At 43.6% G+C, this 22,012-nt stretch overlaps 1 protein-coding gene and 1 pseudogene across 2 annotated transcripts in view; one reads left to right on the forward strand and one right to left on the reverse strand.

Annotated features, from left to right (window-relative positions):
• Nucleotides 1–999: 999 nt before the first annotated feature.
• LOC308529154 (nucleophosmin-like) lies at nt 1,000–2,048 on the reverse strand (annotated as a pseudogene). The gene is made up of 3 exons: nt 1,897–2,048; nt 1,304–1,678; nt 1,000–1,046 (listed from the first exon to the last, which is right to left on the reverse strand). The product of its transcript is annotated as a nucleophosmin-like (transcript).
• A 4,134-nt stretch (nt 2,049–6,182) lies between these two features.
• Nucleotides 6,183–22,012, forward strand: part of BMPR1A (bone morphogenetic protein receptor type 1A) — a 177,363-nt gene continuing 161,533 nt past the window's right edge. Inside the window, exon 1 of the mRNA XM_081104823.1 lies at nt 6,183–6,315. The gene's annotated coding sequence lies outside the window, so the exon portion shown is untranslated. The remainder of the gene's footprint in view (nt 6,316–22,012) is intronic.

A 22,012-nucleotide genomic window follows, 5' to 3' on the forward strand; every position in this document is an offset into this window, starting at 1 on the left:
ACAAAATTGTCGCATTTGGGGTTCAGAAAATCCACGAGTGATTGTTGAGAAACAAATGCATCCACAACGTGTCACTGTTTGGTGCAGATTTGGGGCTGGAGGCATCATCGGACCATTCTTCTTCAAAAATGCAGCTGCTCAGGCAATAACAGTTAATGGTGCTCGCTATCACGACATGATAATCCATTTACCCGATATGCTATTCCATACATAACCCTATACTGTATACTTTATGAATCAATAAAAAATTTACAATTTTTAATTATAAACCTCTGTTTTCTATCAAAATTACTTCTTGCGTGAATTTTGGGACACCCTTAGAAAGCAGAATCACGCATGAGTTGCTTACACATATACATATGTATAAATATAATGTATGTTAATAAAAATCATATACAGGGTGTCCCAAAAACATGTATACACACTTTAACAGCTGATAACTCAATTTTCCTTCCTTTTTAGGTTTAACTGATTTGAAATAATGGGTGGAGCCAGACCAAGCTTTGAACAAAGAAAATTTGTCCACTAGACATTTTTATGGGGATACATAAAAGATAAAGTTTATGGTACAAAACCTGCAACAGTTGACAAATTGAGGGCGCACAAATATTGTGAGAAATGATTCTTGGTTTCTTTTTCTTTTGATTCTTGACGTTTCTGATTCCATTGCTTTGGGTTATCAGCAGTGCCTGGACCAGAATTGTCATCAGTTTGAAAACAGGCATTGACAAAAAAAAGATTATTCATTTCTGTAGATTCTTTTAAATTTTGAACATGAACTCTATGTTAATAAATACTGACTTTATAATCATTCAAAATGTGTATACATTTTTTGGGACACACATAAATACACCTATTACACTTTGAAATTTAATTTAGTTAAAAAATAACCAAAGTGTAATAGATCATAAGGCCTCTGCTCTCAGGACAGAGAAAGGCAGGGGTGAGGTGGTAACTGCTGCAGGATGGAGGAGACTCCCCTGAGCCGGGTGGGAAGCCTCAGCTCCAGCTGCTCTGTGGGAGGAACTCCAGCCCTCCAGGAGCACCTGAGAGCCAGAGAACCGTGAGCAAACAACAGGCGGAGTCCCAGAGGGCAGCAGACATCAGGTAATAGAGGAAAGGAGGCCCTATAGATGGGTAGGAGATGGATGCAGAGAAATTAGGAACAAAGAGCTGAAGGCAAGGACGGGTGGCCAGCAGCGCTGTCTAACAGTACACAGCAAAGTCTGTGTTGTAAGGATGGAGCAGACTCCAGACGACAGGCAGAAAAAGCCAGGCTCCGTGCAAGTGAACAGACTCGCACAAGTAAAGGGCTGCATGTCGTCATCTTCATCAGAAGCAAGTTTCACTTTTTCTGCGGAACCTGCTACCACCTCCAGGGCCGACCGCTTTCCAGGCATGTTTAGGCGTTTCCCATCCTCCTCCTCGTCATCTTCTGACTCTGCATCTTCCTCCACAGCTAAGTGCTGTCCACCAATGTGCACAGGCCTGAGCCACACTTCAACGTCAGACCACAGGTGGTGTTATTGCAAAGCCACCAAGGGACACTGTTGGCTGTACAGACATTTTCAAAGTTGCTGGTGCTACTTTAGTTGGACTGCATTCGTAATTCATTGCCTCTGCTTCGACAATGTGCAGTTCATCCTTTGCTCCAGCACCTAGACCAGTGATGGCGAACCTTTTGAGCTCAGCGTGTCAGCATTTTGAAAAACCCTAACTTAACTCTGGTGCCGTGTCACATATAGAAATTTTTGATATTTGCAACCATAGTAAAACAAAGACTTATATTTTTGATATTTATTTTATATATTTAAATGCCATTTAACAAAGAAAAATCAACCAAAAAAATGAGTTCGCGTGTCACCTCTGACATGCGTGTCACAGGTTCGCCATCACTGCCCTAGACTGACCGTTCGTAAAGATAATTGGTGCTCATTTTCATCATTGTCCACCTTAAAGTGATAATCTTTGTCGGCCTTTAGTTCACAACCTAAAAGATAGTTCTGGGGCCTCAGAGGGCTCTTGTCCACGTCCATAGAATCTTCCATGGGGTGGTAGCACGTGCTCAGGGGAGAGAGAAGGTGGACGGAGATGAATGGCTCTGTGCTGCAGAACAGACTCGCAGGACAGAATCGCACCAGGGCCAGGGGTTGGGTTTTATGGCACAGGGTTTATGGATAGTAGGGAGAGGAGGGCTGGAGACCAGGGACTAGGTAGGACCAAGTGATGGCTACTTTGCAGTGAGGGCCTCAGTAAAGTGTCTTTTAACCAAAGTAAACAAGTGCTTTGAAGCAAAGAGAAATGAAAATGGAAATGGGAAAAGAAGCAAGTTATTTAGAAGTAAAAATAAAAGGGAAAGTAAGATATACGATTATAAAGAAAAGAACAAATTTAGATTTTTAAACTTTTCTCTGTGTTGTGCACTGAGTTATATTTATATGCAACCTTTTTATTTAAAATATATTTTTTATTGATTTTTTACAGAAAGGAAAGGAGAGGGATAGAGAGTTAGAAACGTCGATGAGAGAGAAACATCGATCAGCTGCCTCTTGCACACTCCCTACTGGGGATGTGCCCGCAACCAAGGTACATGCCCTTGACTGGAATCGAACCTGGGACCCTTGAGTCCGCAGACCGACGCTCCATCCACTGAGCCAAACTGGTCAGAGCTGCAATCTTTTTTTTAAAACATAATTTGTTTTGGTTTGGTCCTTCTAAACCATGACCATATTGTTAACCAATGATGTAGTCGTGTCCATGCTGAAAAATGTCCATTTCCTCTACTCTTCATTATGCTTTTGTCCACTTAACACTAGGCTGGAACCAACCTCAAGCATCTCCGCCACGGGCATCCCTCTCCATACCCACAGAGACTTAGCACTGCCTTTGCCTCATAAAGTCTCTACAACAGGAAAATGACTTTGGATGGATTAACTTGATTTAATCTATTGAGCTACTGCCTTCCCTGAAAGTAGAAGTCTCCATTTCACTGAAGAATGTATAATCCATAGCTTCCCTGACCTATCCTCATCCTTTTAAAAAATATGTGTATTTTTATTGATTTTAGAGAGGAAGAAAGAGGGCGAGATAGAAATATCAATGATGAGAGACTCATTGATTGGCTGCCTCCTGCACACCCCACACTGGGGATCGAGCCAGCAACTTGGGCATGTGGCCTGACCAGGAATCGAACTGTGACCTTCTGGTTCATAGATTCACACTCAACCACTGAGCCATGCCAGCTGGGACATCCTCACCCTTTTCAACATAGATCACGCCACCCTCTAAAACTGGGTCTTGATGACAAGGTTCAGAAATGCTTAGAGGAAACTCTATCCTTATCTCTAGGATTTTACAAGTGTGAGTATTTGTTATGTGCCAGGAACTAGGCTTTGAGGAACCAGTTGAGAACAAGCTTGGCAAGGTCTTTGCTCTCATGGAGTTTACATTCTAGTGGGGCAGAGAAATGCAGATCAGACCATAAATAAATAACTAAATGAGGAAGGTAATTTCATAGACTAAAAAGTGGTATAAAGAAAACAAGCCCTAGCCAGTTTGGCTCAGTGGTTTTAATTCCCAGTCAAGGGCATGTATATTGGATGGAGGCTCAATTCCTGGCTGGTCAGGGCGTGTGTAGGAGGCAACCAATCCATGTGTCTCTCTCACATGGATGTTTCTCTCTCTCTTCCTTTCCTCTCTTCTTTCCATTCTCCCTGGAAAAAAAGAAAAGAAAGAAAATGAAATTGGGTGTGTTGGGGTGCTAATTTAAGACAGATGAGCCCTGGCCAGTGTTGCTCAGTGGTAGAGCACCAGCCCTGGAATCAAAGGGTCTTGGGTTCGATTCCCCGTCAAGAGCGCATACCTGGGTTGCAGGTTCACTCCCTGGCTCCAGTTGGGGCCAATGCAGGGGGCAACCAATCCATGTCTCTCTCTCTCTCTTCACCACCTCCCTCCCTTCTACTCTCTCTAAAAGCCAATGGAAAAAATATCCTCGAGTGAGAATTGAAAGAAAAAGACAGGTGATCAGGGAAGGTGTCCTTGAAGATCTCAGAACTGTATGAGAAGGGTAATTTTCAATTCCAAATTAATGCTCTATGATTTGGGCATGCAGCTACCACTCTTGGGAACCGTGCCCCAAACTAAGTGAGCACAGAAGAAAGGTCCATTTCAGCCCATGCTGTTCATCTACTTGAAAACACACACAGAACCACCAACCCCTTCACATGAGAGAACGTTAAATTTGGGCCTTGAGATGTTTGTTGTCTTTGAGTTTGGGGGCCCGACCGTTTGCCTCCTTGGTCTTCCTGGCTGCTCTCTGCACTTAGCGGGCAGGCAAACGGAGGGGCAGGCGGGCATGCAAGAGAACCCCACACCCTGCTCAATCAGCAGTCGGCAGGAAGTCCACTGAAGAAATAACGCAAAGGATTTAGGTGTGGGCACTTAGGTAGTCCTTATCGAAGGAGAGCAAAAGGATGTCAGGTAAAAGTCCCAAAGACTTTAAAAGAAGACCCTTTTGTAAAGAAGAAAGACATCACTTAAAATGCGATGCCTCCGTTTCGCTCTCCCTTTCAGTGGCATGTAACCACCCCGGCGATACTTACTGTGCCTCTCAGAAACCTGATGTCCTCAAGTTCCAGCCTGAGGCCTGTCCACTGTCCAGGCTGATCCGTGTGTCTGCACAGGGAGGTAGGCCTGAGGGCATGTGGACTCACCCGTCATGGTGTCACCTGTCGTGGCCACCACTCGCCATAAGCAGTGAGTTCTCTGGCCAACCAGGCTAAGTCTCCTCGAGCAAAAGGTCCCGCTTCTCCCGAACACTAAAGCGATGTACACGTGGGAGACCGGAAAAGCGACACATCCTAGTTGATGGAAGGAAACTCAGGAACCATTCATTCCTCCTGCAGAGCAGCCCTACAGCCCAGGACTCCGCCGAGACAGTGGAGCTCAGGACACACACACGCACACGCGCACACACGCGAATACACACGCACGCGCGCACACATACGCGCACACACGCACGCGCGCACACACACGCACACACACACATACGCGCACACACATACACGCACACACACACACACGCACACGCACACACACGCACACCAGTACACAGAACTGGAAGAGAAACGGAATTACAGCGGGAACGTGAGGCAGGAAGGACAAAGCAGGTAGAAGGAGAAAAGGGCAGAAGAAAGACGGACAGCAAGTCTTTGAGCAAGACTACCAGGGACTATTCTGGAATCTAAACATCTTAGGAAGAATGTGGGTAAAAACAAATATTACTGCCCGGCACAGTCTTTCCCTTCCCTCTTTCTTTTACTCACAGTTTAAAAGGTGATTTTATAAAGGGAACTTTTTAAAAAAGTACCTTTGGTGAAGAGACTTGACACATTCTTTGCAATATTTACCAGAGTAAGGTCCCCCCGGTAGGAAAAGGGGCCTGAATCTTTCCTCACGCGCGGGGAGGGCACCGAATCCTTTCAACGAACGTCCAGAGACGCGGCTGCGGGAGCAGCAGGGACGGCCACGCACATCCCCGCGGGGCGGGCGCGAGGAGCGAGGTGGCGGGCGCCTCGCCCGGCCGAGAGCCCGGAGAGCGGAGCGGGGGAGCGGGGGCGCGGGGAGGGAACAGGGAGCAGTGCGTCCACACGGCTCCTCTCCTGGCGGCCGCCGTGGGCTGCGGATTCGGGGCGGTCGGCCTTCTGGCACCCGCCGACCGACGGGCGCTCGCAAGGAGCCTGCGGGTGTCGGAGGGGCCACGCGAAGGGCCCGGCCGAGCGGCTTCCAGAGACCAGCCGCCCCGGTGGGGCCCCCCTCCCAGCGTTCCCGACGGCAGACCGGCGCCCCCTTGCCGGCCGAGGGCTCTCCTCCCCGGCAGCGGGGCGCCAGGACCGCGGGTCCTTCGGGCACTTCCGCCGCGCGCTCGGCTCCTTTCGCGTCCGGGGCGGGGCGGGCGGGCGGGGTGCGCCCAGTGCGCGCGCGCAGCCGGGTCCCGCGGAGGCGCCCCCGCCCCTCCCCCACCCTCCCCCGCGCTGTGTCTGTGGCGGCCGCGGCCGAGATTGGAATCCGCCTGCTGGCGCTCGGCGCGGGCGCCCGAGGAGGAGGAGGAGGACGACGACGAGGGGGCCAGAAGGCAGGCCCGGCTCCGGGGCGTCCGTCCGCGCGAGACGAGAAGCGCACGCCGCGCGAGGGGCCACCGGGCCGGGGCCGCCGCACGCCGAGGGGGAGGCCGAGCCGGGCCCCGCCGCCTCCCGACGGCTCGCCGCGCGCACCCCGCTTCGCGCCCGGCTGGAGGATGCGTTCCGCGGGGTCCGGGTGAGTTGGCCTCTCGGGAGGGAGGGTGCTGCGCGTCGGGGCGACCGGCCGGGAGGCCGCCGCGGACTCCGAGGAGTTTCGGGGGGAGCCGGGCGCCCCGTGGAGTCCCCGGCGCCCGGCGTCTCAGGCCGCGGCCCGCTGGGCCCGCCGTCCCGCACCCCCACCCGGGCCCGAGCCCGGCCGCCCGCCCCTCCCGGCCTCTCTTTTGTTCCCACCCCCGGGCTCCGGGCTCCGGGCCGAGGTCGGGAGGCGGTGGACGAGAGCCGCCTCCGTGGCGCTCCGTGAAGCCTTACATGGGAAGCGCTCGCGGCCCTCCCTCGCCCGCGAGCTGCGAGGCTGATGGTCGCGATTTGTCTCCTGGCGCTTCTGCCAAAAAGGGAAGAAGCGCGTCTGCTCCGCGGGTGGGGGCGCCGGGGGAGCGGCCGGCCCTCGGTTCACCTGTTGTGCTCGCGGCCGCGCTGCCATGGCGGAGCCGCTCCGCTCGCCGCGTCCGGAAACTTTTCCTTCCCGACTCTAGCGGGAAGGCTGGGAGAGGGCTGCGCCGGAGGGAACAGGGTGCCGCGCGGGGGGCGCTGCGCCTGCACTCTGCGGCGCCGGGGTGTCGATCCGTCCGGGGTGGAAGGCTCCCCGGTGAACGGCGAGCAGCTGCTCCGAGCGCAGTGCGACCTCGGCGCTCACCGTGCGGTCGGGGCCGGCGATGGCCCTTGTTCTGTGTTAGACGAGGAAACCGAGAAGAACGGCGGTGGCGGAGCGCGTCGGGGCCCCGGCCCCGGGCCCCGGGCTTGAAGTTGGGGCGCCGGGCCCTGGCCTGCGGTCGGGGCGCTGGGACGGCGAGGCGAGGCGAGGCGAGGCGCGGGCGCGTCGGCACCCAGCCCTCCTGCATCGCGTTAGGTTCGGAGCACTTTTCAGTTACTGATGCTTGAAATGGTCGCTGCTTTGTTACTTGAGTTGAAAACAACTCTTTTATTGTGTTTACTTGTAGGAGGAGAACTTACGGCTAAAATCCGGGCTTTCTGAGCTAGGAATAGGTTGAGTTTCCGAAAGGCTGCCTGAAATGTAGGAACTCTTTTCCGAGGACAGAGCCGCTGCTCGCGGCGCCCCCCGCAGCCCCCGCAGCCCCGCAGCCCCGTGCGAACGCGGCCTTCTCTCGCCTCTGTCTCCGCTTCTCCAGCCTCACGGAGAGCTCCTCCCGGCGCTCGCCGGAGTCCTCCTCTGGTCGGCTTCTTTCCTTCCAGCTCAGTTGGGAAAAATTTTTTTAAGTTCTTTCTATTGACAACTTTTTCATTTTTCTTTTTCCTATTTCATGGAGTATGAGTTGTCCCCTCTTTTGTCTTAGGGTTCTTGAAAGTACGAATGTGTTTAAGATTCCAATAATTCACAAGAAGTACAAATTGGCAATTACAAAATAGTCCCAGGGATGTAAAGCACAGCATAGGGAATACGGCCAACGGGATCGCTGGTGTCAGCTGGCACTAGGGTTATCAGAAGAATCCCTTTGTAAGGTATGTAATGTCTAACCACTCTGACAGCGCCTGGACTAATATAATACTAAATGGCAGTTGTAATTGAAAACTTTAAAAATATTTAAAAATGATTCCCTCAATTTACAAACACCTCCCCTTGAGTCTACTACTTGCTATTGCTTCTCCTTTTCAAATCATATAAAAACTAAAAAATTTGTTCTTATAAAAGTAATACATGTTCATTAAAGAGTAATTGTAACATAGAGCAAAATTGAAGTAAAATTAAAATTCAGTCCTTCATAATCCCATCTTCAGAGATTGCCAAGAATAGTCCTCTTTTTCTACTGTTACTTCCTGGCCATCTATTCACTTCTTAACCCCTTGTTATCTGGATTTCACCGCCAGCTTTCTGTAGCATTTTGAAAGCCCTTTTCTTGGCTTTCATTTATCTTTTAATTTCAACAAATACTTTTAAATTCAACAAATACTATCTTCTAACACACCATACAAAGTAATAGGCTGCAACAACAGGTATGGCCCTTGCCCTCATGGAGCTTAGTCTAGTGGGGGAGACATACATTGCAGAATGAATTCTGTAGTTAAATATGGTAATTAAAGTATAGCATATTATAAGAGCTTAAAATGGGAACCTGATCTGGTGGTGGTGATGCTGGCAGAATCTGAAAAGGCCTCCTTGAAAATATGACCTTGGGACCCTGGACAGTTCTGAAGGATGAGGAAGAACTAACTAGATGAGAGGAGGGCTTCTTTGCCTTAGTACTAACTTTGTTTCTCATTGCCCCTTTTCTGCTTTCTGTTTTTCCTTTCACCTGTTTAAAATGTGTTCTCCAAGTTTCACCTTCAGTTCACTTTCCTAGATCTCTAGTCCTTTGATATTATTGTTTAGACCAGTGGTTCTCAACCTGTGGGTCGCGACCCCTTTGGGGGGTCAAATGACCCTTTCACAGGGGTCGCCCAAGACCATTGGAAAACACATATATAATTACATATTGTTTTTGTGATTAATCACTATGCTTTAATTAGGTTCAATTTGTAACAATGAAAATACATCCTGCATATCAGATATTTACATTACGATTTATAACAGTAGCAACATTACAGTTATGAAGTAGCAACGAAAATAATGTTATGGTTGGGGGTCACCACAACATGAGGAACTGTGTTAAAGGGTCGCGGCATAAGGAAGGTTGAGAACCACTGGTTTAGACCCTTCTGTCTGAATAATTCTCAAATCTCTGTTCTTTCTCTTCTGCGCTTGAATCCCTGTATAACCAACTGCCTATGCATGTCTCTGTCTGGTTATTCTGGTTTAAACTGAACTCTTCTTCCTTACCAAACTTGTTTCCCTGGTGTTCCTTATTTCTGTTGATGTCATACCAAACCCATTCCATCACATCTTGTCTGTAGCCAACATCTGTGGGTTCTTCTCGTTTCCTGCTAAAACTCTGGTACAGTTCTTAATACACGTTGGTCTCAAGGTTACGATAGACTTATAAAACGAGTTGGATTCTCTTTTCAGGAGCAGTTTTGACTGGGGTTATCTTTTACTTGAGAGTTTGGTGGACCTCACCTATAAGACATTCAGGTTTCAGTTTTTGTGTTTTATTTATTTTATTTTTATTTTTCCTGAAGAGGACTTTGCATCCCATTTTAATTTGTTCAGTAGTTGTTCCATGTAGGTTTTCTATTTCTTGTGTTAATTTTAGTATTTAATCCACAAATTGTTTTTGTTTATTTTCCACAAATTTATTTATTGAGTTTTTAAATTTAGTGTTACTTGGTTTTCACAGTTCTTTTTTCTTTAAAATTTTAATTTGATATATATTTGCATATCATATTATATATGTGTATATATTTGTATATTTGATACTTTCCCCTTGTCTATTTATATGTGTCTGTTTCTAGCTGAATCAGGTTCTCCTCCCACCTGAACAGGTGTGATCTTCTTGCCTTCATTTCCACCTTTATGCAGGTTATCTTACGCATTTCTGCCTAAACTAATCTTGAAGCTCAGTTCTTGTCACTTCTTTACTCAGAAGTTTCCAGGGTCTTCTGTTAACTATAGACCTTTCCATGGGATTTGCCTCCTATTTACCTTATTCTTATTCTACTATTTTTGCTTCCTGTACATGTGTCAACCCCCCCCCCCCCATACTGTTCCCTCTACTTGGATTGCATATGTCCAAGTCCTTCAAGTTCCATTTCAAATTCTGTCTTTCTATGATAAAAGTGTATTAAATCCTTATCTATCAAACCAAGAAGTCAGCCCTAGCCAGTTTGGATCGGTCGTTAGAACTTTGGACTGAAGGGTCTCAGGCAAGGGCAGGCTCAATCCTTGGCCCCTGTCTGGGCATGTATGGGAGGCAACAAATCGATGCCCTCTCACATCGATGTGTCTCTCTCTCTGTCTCTCTCCCTCCCTTTCACTCTAAAAATCAATGGGGGGAAAAAATCCTTCCATGAGGATCAGTAAACCAAAAAAAAAAAAAGAAACCCCAAGAAGTCAATAGTTGATATCTAAATTATGTGATTCTTGAAATAGAAGTTTAGTGAGCTTATTTGTAGATAGATTTTCACTAGAGGCATTAAAATAATATTGTTTAAAATTGTTATCACTAGTTAGTGACACTACAGTGGAGATGGACAGGGCATGGGTTGGTCAATTTTCTTATAGGCCTTCAGAATGCTGATATTTAACCCTGTGCATATATTACTCTGAAAAAAAATCTGCAGTTCATAATATTGTAATAACTATATGCTGACAAATGGAATTAGATTTATTGTGAGGGTCATTGTAATGTATATAAATTCTGTATCACTATGATATACACCTGAAACTAATAGGGTATCAGTTATACTTCAAAAATGTAATAAGGTAAAAAAAAAAATCTGCAACTCAAAGACTATGTAAGATAAAATTACAGTGAGAAAAATAAATAAATATAAGTAAACAAGTGAATAAAGTCCATCTCTCTGAAGTCGTCCCCAGTGTCTTCTGAGTAGAATCCCTTTGGAAGGAAGAGATATTTTTAAGGGATGAAGTTTTTTATCTAATATTTTCTTACTACACTTACTCATTTGTCTTTTTAAAAGAAATCAACTCTATTGAAGTATAATTTATATACAGTGATATGCACACGTTAAGTGTGCAGCTCTGTGAGTCATTTAGTCTTTTATAACAATTTTATACAAATACTAGTTCTGCTACTAGACCAAAGATCGGGTCTGTAACTGACTTTGTTGCATATTAAAACGAATAAATGGAGAAAGGCCCCTGTCTAGCCTAGCAGTGGACATTAGTTACAGTAGTACTGACCTGACTTTTGCATCTTGGGAGCAGGGAATCAGAGAGAGGAAAATGGGTTTCCTCTCAGGCTTAATTTGAACTACAAAGTCTTTTCTTCTTTCTTCTTCCACCTTTTATTAGTGTGTACGCTTTTCGAATGCCTTTTTAATACCTCAAGATTCATAGCGAACAAGTCAGTTCAACTCTTTAATTCTTAAAATATTAACTGTTGAGTTGTATTGAATTACATCAATTTAAGATGCACTATAATTTTATAGATCACTTATATAAAGAAAATATGCTTCCAGTTAACTTAAAGAAGTCATTGATTGTAGATACACCCTAACTTCAGAGATGCTAAACTATAACAAAACTATGCATCTTAGGATTGATGAAAAGAGGTTCTCGTTTATCAAAACTACTAGAGGCCTGGTGCATGAAATTTTTGCATTTTGGGGTGAGGGGTTCCCTCAGCCCGGCCTGCACCCTCTCGCAGTCCGGGAGCCCTCCGGGGATGTCCGACTGATGGCTTAGGCCGGCTCTCTGCGGGGAGCGGGCTTAGGTCCAGCCGGCAGTCGGACATCCTTAGTGCTGCCGTGGAGGCGGGAGAGGCTCCCGCTACTGTCGCTGCGCTCGCCAGCCAGTTGTGAGCCTGGCTCAGGGCTTCTGGCTGAGCGACCCTCCTCTTGTGGGAGTGCACTGAACACCAGGGGGGCAGCTCCTGCCTTGAGCGTCTGCCCCCTCTTGGTCAGTGTGCGTCATAGCAACTGGTCATTCCGCAGTTCGGTCGATTTGCATATTAGACTTTTATTATATAGGATCATTCCTTTAGGGATATTGGGAAGGAGAATTTAAATCACACATGTGGGAGTGACATAGCTTCACTATTATTTTTTAAAAAAACCATTAAAGATTTTTTTCATTTTTAAATATATTTTATTGATTTTTTTACAGAGAGGAAGGGAGAGGGATAGAGAGTTAGAAACATCGATGAGAGAGAAACATTGGTCAGCTGCCTCCTGCATACCCCCTACTGGGGATGTGCCCGCAACCAAGGTACATGCCCTTGACCGGAATCGAACCTGGGACCCTTCAGTCTGCAGGCTGACGCTCTATCCACTGAGCCAAACTGGTTAGGGCATTTTATTATAATGAAAAGTTATTTTTTAAAAGAGGATGCTTGTTAAACCTCTTTAACAAGTAAAATGTTACAAGCAGTATAGAGAAATATTTATTTTTGGATGGGGGAGCTCCCACAACAGCTTTCAGTATTTTTTCTCCTTGATTTTTTGAACTCAGATCCTCAAAGAGCTAATAGTTTTCACAAAATGGCACAAATTATGTAAAGGGAGAATTGTGGGAGAATTGTGATAGCTAATTTTATGAGTTATTTTAAAGACAATATTGAGTATTTATATCGTCATTATCAATCATATGCCTTTAAAAAAAGTAAGTATAAAAATAATTGTAAATATTTGGCTATTTTACTAACTCATAGTTATGTGTATCAATTTTTGTAGCCAATATTTTAAAGGCTATCAAGTCTTTAAACAAAATGATGTGCTTGGAGATCCCCAGTAGTGTTTTTTGAAGAAAACACTAGTAGTGTTTAGGGAGATGAGATGATCAGTGAGTGGAATACAACTCATGGTGGGTCCACTGGACCCCTAAACCAAGTTCATATAGATGATGAAGACATTGGATAAGGAAATTATTCTTGAATATCTTTTTTTAAGAACCAGTGAATCTGAGCTACTCTGATATGGTGGATGTTGTTACTCTTATAATTTTGTTTATATCACTAAACATCAGAAACACTGGAGCTATTGCTCTATCTGTATATTGCTCTAGCTGTATGTAATTGCTATTGACTTAAGCAGTAGGCTAGTGGTATGTCAAATGTAGGGATAAAATAGATTTGCAGTTTATGGAGATTAGTCACGTAGTGGAGAATCAACTTGAAGAAAGTAAGACTGGCCTGGACTAGGATGGTGGCAGGTAAGTAGCACCTGGAATGGACAAGACTTGGTCATTCACGTGCTACTGCTCTTTCATTAGCCTACATCACCTAAATATCCTATTCTGGGTTTGAGTTCAGAATCTTTAAACCTGTTACTGTGGATGGCTTGGTTAATCGACAAAATTGTCGCATTAGGGGTTCAGAAAACCCACGAGTGATTGTTGAGAAACAAATGCATCCACAATGTGTCACTGGTGCGGATTTTGGGCTGGAGGCATCATTGGACCATTCTTCAAAAATGCGGCTGCTCAGTCAGTAACAGTTAATGGTGCTCACTATCGCGACATGATAATCCATTTACCCGATATGCTATTCCATACATAACCCTATACTGTATACTTTATGAATCAATAAAAAAATTTACAATTTTTAATTATAAACCTGTTTTCTATCAAAATTACTTCTTGCGTGAATTTTGGGACACCTTCTATATTAGATTTCTTTAGTACAGGCCTTCTCAGGATTAACCTAGTGAAACTCCAGATAGTTCCCCTAACTGTATATTACCATAGAACCCAACTCTGTTTCTTCTGTTTACATAAGTTACACATATTTGTGGTTGAAACTTCAAACAATATGACCTGGAGTAGAAAGTGAAAGGCTTCTGCAATCCTACCCCACCCCACAGGTTACAACTGTTAAAAGTACAGAGATAAATAGAACCTTTCTTTTCTATTATCTTCATTTATTTCTTTCTCTTAATCTCTTCTCCTTTCCAAAAATGGGGCTGTACTATGCATCCTTTTCTTTTTTTAAACAAAATTATTTTAAAAAGTATATATTAAATAAAATAAAACCAAAATATTTTCATTGCTTTTTAGAGAGAGAGAGAGGGAGAGAGAGAGATAGAGAAACATCTCTGAAAGCAAACATCGATCCGCTGCCTCCTGCATGCTCCCTACCCAGGATCATGCCCGTAACCCAGACCTGTGATGACCAGGACCAGCAACCTTCGATACATAGGATGACATCCAACCAACTGAGTCACACTGGCCAGGGCAAGGAAATATTTTTATTGACTTGAAAGAAAGAGGTAAAAACATTGATATGAGAGAAACCTATCGGTTGACTCCCATGTGCACTCCAACCGGGATTGAACCTGAAACCTAGGTATGTGCCCTGACAGGAAATCGAAGCCCCAACCTTTTGGTGTAAGGGACAGTGCTTCCTTTACCAACCCAACCTCCCGGCCAGGGCTGTGCATCCTTCTCTTTAAGTTTGTTTTCACTGAATATATAGGTGAACGCTTTATGTCAATAAGTGTAGCTTTCCTCATTTCTTTTCTTTTTCTTTTTGGCATTTATTTATTTTTATTGTTTAAAGTTTACATATGTCTTCTTTTTCCCAATTGAGTCCCCCCCCCCTCCCCTTCCCACCCCTGGGGTCAAGCCCCCACTGCCCCAGTGTCTGTGTCCATTGGTTATGCTAATGTGCATGCATACAAGTCCTTTGGTTGCTCCCTGACCTCCCCCCCCCCCACCCCCCGTTTGTCTCTGGATCTATTTTTGTTTATCAGTTTATGTTGTTCATTATATCCCACAGATGAGTGAGATCATGTGATATTTATCTTTCTCCGACTAGCTTATTTCGCGTAGCATAATGCTCTCCAGTTCAATCCATGCTGTTGTAAATGGTAAAAGTTCCTTCTTTTTTATAGCGGCATAGTATTCCATTGTGTAGATGTACCACAGTTTTTTAATCCACTCATCTGCTGATGGGCACTTAGGCTGTTTCCAAATCTTAGCTATTGTAAATTGTTCTGCTATGAACATAGGGGTGCGTATATCCTTTCTGACTGGTGTTTCTGGTTTCTTGGGATATAGTCCTAGAAGTGGAATAACTGGGTCCTTTCCTCATTTTTTTTTAGTAGTCAAGTAATATTTCATTTTATTTACCAGTCCCCCATTGATTAATACTAAGATTGTTTCTTTTTGGGGGGGTGGGGTGCATTACTGTGGTGCATGCACGTATCCTGTGAGAGCATTTTTATTTTATAGGGTGAATTCTTAGACTTGCATTTCCTGTAAGAGGAGCCATGCAGATCTGAAGCAGTGCCAGACTGCTCTGGAGAGTCTGCAGCCATTTACATTCCAAGCAGCAGTGCTTGAGTGAATTCTCCCCCCCCCCCCCGCCCCCCACTCACCAACACAGTAACTCTTTGCCAGTCTGCCAGCTGAAAAAACAGTGCTACAGTTTTAATCTGTGTTTCTTTGATTGTGAGTTGAGCAGGGTTTTATATGTTTGTTGGCTCTTTGCATTCCTCTGTCCTTTGTTCATTTTTCTAATTTAGATTTTTCTTACTTATTTGTAGGAACTTTGTTTTGAGGTATGTTGTATTTCTTAAATTAGTCACTTGTTTTTTATTTTTGTTCATGGTATATAAAAATTTCCTTGCTGCTGTAAGAATATTGAAAAACAAAAAATAAAAAGCTAAGTTATCTTATACTCTCAACTTACTATATAAGCTCTTTGGTGGCTGAATTTGCCCTAAAATATTTTGTTTAGTCAGCTAATTCAGTGCTTTGTAAAGAGTAAGTGTTCAGATAGCTGTATGTTTTGGTGGTGAATAGGTATAGAAGATGCCACTGGCATAAAAATTATTTTCAACTGCAGGCATTTGACAATAGGCCTTTCCTCCCCTCCCCTCCCCTCCCCCCTCTCCTCTCCCCTCTCCCCTCTCCCTCTCCTCTCCCCTCTCCCCTCTTTCCCCCTCCCTCTCCCCTTCCCCCCTTCCCCTTTCCCTTCTCCCCTCTCCCCTCTAATATCTGCCTTAAAGCAGAGCCTCTCAGAAGAAATCATTTGTCATAAATTTTCTCTCTGGAGTTTTGAGACCAGGAAATATCAACTCTCATGAATAGAGAGGAGAAGAGATGAGAAGTGGGTAGCACACCTATACTGACATTGTCATAAAGGGACCATATTTCCCATCTATTTATCTAGGGATCCTTTTATCTTTCCTAAAAGTATAAGTCCCAAATTCTAACTGCCTTCTTGAGTCATATTTTTCAGTTAACTCTGATAAGTGAATAAAAGTCAGTTTTTTCTCTTGCTAATCTGTTTTTTGTTAGTTTAATTTGCAGACCCCAGATTCTGAACCTAAGAGGGTAGAGTTTTTCCTTCTTGACAATGGCCAGATTAATTGTTTCTGGCTGTTGGGGCAAGGGATAAAATAAGCAAGTGGAGTTTCTCTGTCTAAAACAAAGTTAAGTATCCATATATATAAAAGCCTAAACGACCATTCGACTGTCTGTTCGATAGCTATGATGCGTAATGACCACCAGGGGGCAGATGCTCAATGCAGGAGCTGCTGAACTGTGGTGACTTGGCAGCTGCAGTTCTTGGGTGATGCATCTGGAACCAGAGAGGAGGGAGCCTGATTCCAGGGTGCGTCACCCGAGAACCACACTCTTACAATCTGGGACCCCTTGGGGGATGTTGGAGAGCCGGTTTCAGCCCAATCCCTGCATGCCAGGCCGAGGGACCCCACCAGTGCACTGGGCCTCTAGTTTTAAATATAAAGGGCATATATCAAATTTCTTTAAGCTATATTTTTTCAAAATGTGTTCCTCAAAGTTAAAAATTTGTTAGATGAAGAATATGCTCTTAGAGAAACATCACTCCCCTTCCTGAATATATTCCTACAATAATAATTGCTAGTTGTTAAGTGGCATAATTACTCTAATTGTATTGACTAAGCTTTATTCTTCCTCAAGTTCTTCATTGTTTTCTGTTTTTTCTTATCATCTTATCATTTTGCGTAGAAGATGGTGACAGGTTCTAATGGTCATGTCACAGAAGGTTAAGTAAATGAAATCTTTACACAAAGAAGATGCTAATTTCTTAAAAGAATAAAGGAATCTTGATATGATTACAGTGGCTTTTCCTTATCTGAATTCCAGATAACTAAAAAGGTTCATTAAATGTTGAATTATTTATATTTTTAGTTATCCATTTATATGTTTATTGTATTCTGTACTTTGCAGGCTTCTAGGTTTGTGACCTTTCACCAAAGTAATTAGTTTTTCTAAACCTTACACTAGATGAGGATAATAGTAGTGCTCTCTCCAGGGTTACTGCGGAGACTGAATGAATGGATGCAGTGAAGCACTGAACACTGCTCTTGCCACATAGTAATGCTTATTAGTAAATGTTCATAAAGGTGAATCTTTGTGTAAGAGAAGTTGAGGTCAGTGTTATCTTCAAAAGCATATTTGAGTGGCTGTGGCTGTGGACCATATATAGGGTCCTTCAAAATTAAATCTAATCCTGATTTTCTAATCCCTTTTGAAAGTATGTGTTATTTTTGTTTATATTGACTTTTGAATTTGCAAAGTACTTCTGTATCCCACTAGTGCTGGCAACTTGATATAGGAGGTTTTGCACCTTCTTTTGTACCTTAAGAATTCAAGGCTAATGAGGGTGAATTGTTCCACCAAGGTCAAACAAATAAGAGCAGAAAGGATGTAGAATCAGACCCTTCTAGTTATGTGAGAATGGGACTAGGACTGTAGAGTGAAGTATAAAGGGAAGTCAAAACCCCAAAGCCCAAGCGCCTGGCTAGTGTGGCTCAGTGGTTGAGCATCAACCTATGAACCGGGAGGTCATGGTTCGATTCCTGGTTGGGGCACATGCCTGGGTTGTGGGCTCAATCCCCAGTGTGGGGTGTGCAGGAGGCAGCTGATCAATGATTCTCTCTCATCATTGATGCTTTTATCTTTCTCTACCTCTCCCTTCCTCTCTGAAATTAAAAAAAAAAAAAAAGAATTAAAATAAGAAAGAAAGCCCAAGGACTTATTGGCCTGAGTCCTCTCCAGGGCTTATTCACATGCGACAGAAACCCACCAGAAGGTGGAGGGGAGGGGACTTGTGCACAGTGTAACAGCAGCAGCTGGCTTGCCTTTGGGGAACACTGTGATTTTTGGCCCCTTCTTCCTCGTTTGGGGTAGCTTTCCCTTAGAAGCTTAGTGTGGGGAGGTCTATGAAAACCAATCCTAAAGGTTAGGACTACTAGCTAAAAATGAAGCGGAACATTTCATTACCTAGATGATAGTCATTATGCAGTTGATTGGTTTATCTGTGCATATTTGAGCAAGGGATAAAGAAAATTGGAGGGAAATCTCAGTATGGACAGAGGGGGTGGCAGTGGAAGGAACAGCCTGTATTTGTTTTGAAAATCTGTTAGTGCAGATGGGTAATACAGAAGATCTCAGCCTCTTGACAGGGCTGGCTCTGCTGGAGAAGGGAACAGAAGTAGAAGCTGTTGAGTTGAAGCAGATCTTCAAGTAGGGAAATGTGCAGTAGGTTAGAGCCCCTCAGTCACCAAAGAGCTCCAGCTTGTCCCCAGGAAAAAAGCTGTCATCTGGCTGCCTGTGACACAGATAGTAAAGCCAGTCAGTGTTAGGGAAGTGGTGTCGGAAGACTACACAGTGCTTAGATGTCCAGACAGTTTATTCTGTTCTCCCTCAGGCTCCCTCCCCTCCCCAGTAGATCAGACCACACCCCTTTCTTAGACCAGACCAGCTAGAGTTTGCAGAGGAAGGAAATGATTGTGAGATTAAAGGTTAAATTTTTATACAGTAGTAAATTGGACTGGACTTTCTGATAACTGAAAGCTACTGGAAAGCTGTAGGAATTGTTCCAGATGTCATTCAGGGGTAGGAAAGGGAAATTGGACCAACTGGGAGTAGAAATTAGAGAAAAATAACCTTCCTTATGTTTGTATCAATTTTAGACTTTTTATTAAAGTTACGTACTGTATAGTGTAAATTCCTGCTAAAGTCTCTCTGACCCAGACGTCATTCTTGTCTCTGTATAAGGCTATTAGAATAGTGTCCAGTCTTTACTGTATGCCACTGATGATAAGTTCTGCAGCTTTAAACCAAACGATGTATAACAATTTTGCCAGAGGCTTCATGATACAAACATTTTAGTTCCTATGGCATCTCATCAATGTTACAGTGACAGGACCTTGGATGAAATGACATTATTTGAGGACCTGCTGCTGTACATGGCCATTTGATCTTAATAGTTCTATTTCCAAATGTGTAACGATTCTGCTCAATATAATTTTAGCATTAAGCATATTTTATATAATCTAACTTCCAAGTTTATAAACTATGATAATCTTTTTAATTGGACATTACAGAAAATATCTTATTCCTTAGTTTTTATGGAGTTGTTGCGGTTTATCAAACCTTGGAAACTTTAAATAAAATAAAAAGCACTAATAAAAGAAACTAGTTTAATTTATTTTATTAATATAGAAGATTTTGAATTTATGAAGCTTTAATTTTCAGCCATTATCACAAAAAGAACAAAATAAACTGATGAGCAAAATAGGTCCAGAGGTATAGATGCATTGAACAGAAAGACCTCGGGGTGGGGGAGGTAAGTTGGTTTTATTTTTTATTTTTATTTTTTTTATATATTTTATTGATTTTTTACAGAGAGGAAGGGAGAGAGATAGAGAGTTAGAAACATCGATGAGAGAGAATCATCGATCAGCTGCCTCCTGCACATCTCCTACTGGGGATATGCCCGCAACCCAGGTACATGCCCTTGACCGGAATCGAACCCGGGACCTCTCAGTCCGCAGGCCGACGCTCTATCCACTGAGCCAAACCGGTTTCGGCAGGTTGGTTTTATTTTAAGAAATCTAGAGCAATAAAATACAAGACTGAGGTGGATTGATTAGATAATGCCTGACATATTTTCCTTAGTATGTGCCTGGCTCTATTTTAAGCACTTTACACATATTAAACCATTTACTTCTTATATATATTCTGTGAGGTATTCAATAGGTATTATTATCAGTTCCCTTTTACAAACAAGGAAATGGAGGTTGCAGAGGTTGAATCACTGGTCAACACAGGGAGTCTGACTTTAGAGTCTATGGTGTTGTTTTTGTTTTTGTTTTGTACTTTTTAATCTTTATTGTTGAGAGTATTACAGATGTTCTTCCTGTTTCCCCCCCTCCACCCAGTTCCCACCTTGCCCCAGGCCTTCACCACCCTATTGTCTGTGTCCATAGGTAATGCATATAGGCACATAAATCCTTCGATTAATCTCTTCCTACACCCTCTCCCCACTTCCTTATGAGATTCGTCAGTCTATTCCATGTTTCCATACCACTGGTTCTATTTTATTCAACACTTTATTTTGTTCATTAGATTCCTTTTTCGTTTATTTTTATTTTTAGATTCAATTGTTGATAGATATGTATTTATTGTTCATATTTTTTAGTCTTCTTCTTTCTCTTTCTCCTTCTTCTTGAAGAATACTCTTCAGCATTTCATATAATACTGGTTTAGTGGTGGTGAACTCCTTTAGCTTTTTCTTGTCTCTGATGCTCATTATCTGACCTAATTCTAGATGATAGCTTTGCTGGGCAGAGTAATCTTGGTTGTAGGTCCTTACTCTTCATCATTTTGAATATTTCTTGCCACTCCTGTTTGTCCTGCAAAGTTTCCATTGAGAAATCAGCTAATAGTCATATAGGTGCTCCCTTGTAGGTAACTAACTGCTTTTCTCTTGCCTTTTAAATTGTTGTTGTTGTTAATCCTCACTGAAGGATATTTTTTTCATTTTTTTTTTTAGTTTTGTTTTTTAGAGAGAGTTGAAGGGAGGGAGAGAGACACACAGAGAGAAATATTGATGTGAGAGAGACACATCAATGGGTTGCCTTCCACACGTACCGTGATTGAGGGCCAGCAATCAAGCCTGCAACGAGGGTACATGCACTTGACTAGAATCGAACCTGAGACCCTTCAGTCTGTGGACTGATGCTCTATCCACTGAGTCAAACTGATCAGGGCTCTTGCTGCTTTTAAGATTTTCTCTTTGTCTTTAACCTTTGGTATTTTATTTATTTATTTATTTATTTAATATATTTTATTGATTTTCTGCAGAGAGGAAGGAAGAGAGATAGAGAGTCAGAAACATCGACGAGAGAGAAACATCGATCAGCTGCCTCCTGCACATCTCCCACTGGGGATGTGCCTGCAACCAAGGCACACACCCCTGACCGGAATCGAACCTGGGACCCCTCAGTCCTCAGGCCGATGCTCCATCCACCAAGCCAAACAGGCTTCGGCTAACCTTTGGCATTTTAATTGTGATGGTTCTTGGTGTGGGCCTCCTTGGGTTTCTCTTGTTTGGGACTCTCTGTGCTTCCTGGACTTACAAGTCTACTAGAGGCCTGATGCTCGAAATTCATGCAAGGGGCTTGGCCCTCACGGCTCTGGCTCCCTTGTGGTCCTGCCCACTGGTCGTTCCAGAAGGTTGTTCCACTGTCTGGTCTAATTACCATATTAGCTCTTTATTATATAGGATTTCTTTCACCAGGTAGGGGAGGTTTTCTGTTATTATTTCTTCAAATAGGTTTTCAATATCTTGCTCTCTTCCCTTCTCCTTCTGGCATCCCCATGATGTGAATGTTGGTACACTTGAAATTGTCCCAGAAGCTCCTTAAACTATCTTCATATTTTTGGATTCTTTCTTCTTTTTGCTCTTCTGATTTGATATTTTTTGCTTCCTCATATTCCAAATTGTTGATTTGATTCTCAGCATCTTCTGCTCTACTACTGATTCCCTTTAATTATTCTTCATTTCAGTTAGTTTATCCTTCATTTCTGACTAGTCCTTTTTCATGTCTTTAATGTTCTCACTAAGATCCTTGCAATTCCATTAAGTCCCTTGAAACTCTCATTCAAAACCTTGAGCATTCTTATAAACATTCTTTTGAACTCTGTATCTAGTAGTTTGCTTGCTTCCATTTCATTTAGTTCTTTTTCTGGAGATTTCTTCTGTTCTTTCATTTTTGACATGTTTCCTTGTCTCCGCATTTTAGCTGCTTCCCTGTGTTTGTTTCTATATATTAGGTAGAGCTGCTATGTCTTTTGGGATTGG

This window comes from Myotis nattereri (assembly GCF_964212035.1).
Source record: "Myotis nattereri genome assembly, chromosome: 13".
NCBI lineage: Eukaryota > Metazoa > Chordata > Mammalia > Chiroptera > Vespertilionidae > Myotis > Myotis nattereri.